Consider the following 3,299-nt stretch of genomic DNA (forward strand, 5'->3'; position numbering starts at 1 on the left):
TATCATTTAAAAAGTGAAGTTGCAGCCCTCAACTGATGTTGATGTTGTCATGTTGTGTTTTGGCCTGATGCGCCACCCTTCACCTATCTACTAATCACGAAGTCAGTAGTGTTTCGCATCCAGGGTGCCAATTCTGCTAGTCAAGGGGGGGGGGGGGGGGGGATACACCGCTCTACAGTAATTTGAAAGTGATTGCAGTACCAGTTTTGGCCACAATCTTACATACGGTTCCTTTAAAGAGATCAATATCTTGTGTGGCAGCCAATCAGACATGTTGTGCCTGATTTGTAAGTGTTGTAAGTGGAAATCCTATATCCTACTATAATCCTTGCAAGAAACAAACAGCTAAATCATGGGCTGAATAGTGTATGTGTTTCCTTGAATGTTTTTTTTCCTGGGGGTGGGGGGGGTGCTCCTTTATGAGAAATACTTTATGCTATAGGCCAGTGTTTTTCAACCTTTTTTGTGCCACGGCACACTTTTGACACTTAAAATGTCCCACGGCACACTAACATCCTGTGTGAAGAAAAAATAAACATACCATAGCCTAAAATTTCAAATAATACAGATATGGCCTTATTATGGCTTCTATGCAAGACCTGCTCCATAAAACAAGCGCCCTCTGTTTCATTTGTAGGTGACTATATCTAATTTAATTGTTGTTATGAACTGGATATGTTATGATTCTGTGAATACTGGATATGGGGCCCCTGTTGTACAATGCCTGCATACCACAAATAGTGCAATCATACAATCAATGAGAGCATGTGGTTATAAATTCTTTGATGCAACAGTTGCTTTTCTGGACCAGTGAGTGACATTTGGGTAATTTTCTGCGGCACACCTGATGATCTCTCACGGCACACTAGTGTGCCCCGGCACAGTGGTTGAAACACTGCTAGGCAACCATAATGTTTCACATCATACTGTATCAAGGCATTGTCGTGACTCCTTCCAAGAAGCAGAATGGTTGGTTTTCAGTAGCTACAAGGAAACATCCTCACGCATTAAAAAAAAAAAAAAAAAAAAAAAAAAAAAAGTGCAGTTGTGGTCACGTGCTCTACATTTACGTCACTGGATTCTCCTCTCCTCCTATTCTTCGGACCTAGCTGCGCATGCGTGAGCAGCAACTCCTGCTGAGCAACCTGAGCAGGAAAACACACAGTGGGAGGACGAGCCCAGCGCTGGCAGCTTACATCTTGGTAAGTCCGGTTCCATGAGATAGACTGCTAGGAAACTACCAAGAAACACGAAGGTATCGCAAAGTCGTTTTTTACTTTTATCTTTACACTGGTCTGACCGTGAAAGGTTGACAGCAGTCTAGGGTTTTTTTTTGTGGTGATTACGATACAGTGGACATGCACAGTTTATTGGACCGATGATGATGCAAATGTAATGTAATTTATCATCTTGTGGACAGTGTTGGCTCGCCCTTTGCGTCTGTTCTGCTGTAGTTGCCAAGCTATCCGATCCGGTGACTCACTGGACAAGTTTAATAAGTATGAAGGAAGCATATGCCATCCTGATTCTAATGAAAATGATGCTTACTATGACAAGTGGGAGGTCCTCTCCGTGACAGTAAGACTATACAGAATGTACATGAGATGCGCATTATATTGATGCCATTACGCAGCTATGTGGCTTGCTGGAATATGATCGAAATAAGCTAATTATTAATAAAATACTTAGATCGAATGACGGATGTAAATATTCATCGAATGTGAAAGCTGCCCGACTTCGAACGTGTCGCATTTCAGTGTCACGAACTGTGACCAGTCGAATTGAGAACGAAAGAACTTCCTCCACGTCCGCTCGCAGTAGCGTAGTAGGCTACAGTAGGCTATGGACAGAACTTAGTCTGACCATCTGTCATTTGTGCAGCATTCATTCTTAAAACTGATCAAAATAAGATGTTCATTTAAGTTCACAGCAATATAAATGCCTGTTAAGACGTAAGCTGTGCAATAATTTTGCATAATACCTTTGAAGACGTTGCACTTTTAAAAATCCACTTTCGTGAACTCTGTGGGCCCACGATTGCGTAACAGTAACCTATGGCAGAATTAAACTTTGCTAGAGCCCCTTGACAGATTATGGTAAATGCAAGGTTGAGTGTTGTAGATGCTTCTGCTGATGATAAATCTGGCTATATGGTCAGGGCAGCAGGAAGAGCCCTCTTAGTGCTGCTGTCAGACCTGCATCAGATTTGGTTTCTATAGATACTGTACAGCTCTGGAAAAATCTTAAGAGACCACTGCACATTTTTCTGATATCATCCTATGGTTGCTGAGTGACATTTGAATGAGTTGACAGTCATATTCAAAATTAAGAGACCACTGTAAATTTGAATATGACTGTCAACTCATGTTTCTTAATTTTTTCCAGAGCTGTAGATTAGTATGTTCCAATCGCAGGGCTGAGTTCCTCTGTCATTGTGACTGTCTGTGGTGAATTGCCATTGATGTTACAGAGCTCTTCCCTCATGACTAGTATGCCACGGGTCAAATGGCTGATTTGACAGATGCTGTAGCATGTGATTCCATAGCATAACTGCTATGGAAAATGTGATATAGTTTTCCTCGGGGCAATTTACCGTGGCAAGAGGCAGAATGAGCACAAATATGCACACAACCGAACCGGACCAAGAGTCAGCAGGCACTGACAGTCTAAATAGCAGCTTACTGTACACACACACACACACACACACACACACACACACACACACACACACAGAGACACATAGACTGAAAGAGATATCTAATTCAGATACTGTCCATTTTGCATTGCACAGAATAACAAGGGTTAAAGGTTTTAAAAAAAGCTTTCCATTCATTCACATGCCTTTGCTAAACGGTGTGGCTCTCTTTCCGGCCCGTCAGAGCCTCAATTGTTTTCATAACCTCTGTCCAGCTACCCCAGTAGTGCGTCCTGTGTGTCTCCTGTTTCCTCTGTCCGGGCCCTATGGGATAGTCTGCAGCACTTGAAGTCCAGCCAGTAGTCTTGGGCAGGATTGTTTCAGGATCAAGTGATTATGCCAATGGGTTTTATCAGCCTCTGCACACGGTGGTGAACTTCCTGCTGCTGTTTAATGTGACCATTTATCTCACAACAAGCCAAATGATTAGGCGTGTGTTTTGGTGTTGATCCAATGCTTTGTATTTCCCATGTGTTATGAAATAGAGGGAACTTGACTGGTTGAAAGATGAGACAAAAATTGCTGTACTGATACGGAGTATGGACATGAAAGGATAGCTTATGATATGAACGAACAAGGACTGGAGCTATTTTTGGCTTTCCTT

At 42.3% G+C, this 3,299-nt stretch overlaps 1 protein-coding gene and 1 long non-coding RNA gene across 3 annotated transcripts in view; one reads left to right on the forward strand and one right to left on the reverse strand.

Annotated features, from left to right (window-relative positions):
* LOC121723361 overlaps nucleotides 1-3,299 on the reverse strand; it is a 30,992-nt gene that overhangs the window by 22,594 nt on the left and 5,099 nt on the right. The window lies entirely within an intron of this gene.
* Nucleotides 1,121-3,299, forward strand: part of kiaa0513 (KIAA0513 ortholog) — a 20,639-nt gene continuing 18,460 nt past the window's right edge. For both annotated transcript variants that reach the window (XM_042108949.1, XM_042108950.1), the window contains exon 1: nucleotides 1,121-1,202. The gene's annotated coding sequence lies outside the window, so the exon portion shown is untranslated. The remainder of the gene's footprint in view (nucleotides 1,203-3,299) is intronic.

The sequence above is a fragment of the Alosa sapidissima genome, chromosome 11 (assembly GCF_018492685.1).
Source record: "Alosa sapidissima isolate fAloSap1 chromosome 11, fAloSap1.pri, whole genome shotgun sequence".
In the NCBI taxonomy this organism is placed as follows: domain Eukaryota; kingdom Metazoa; phylum Chordata; class Actinopteri; order Clupeiformes; family Clupeidae; genus Alosa; species Alosa sapidissima.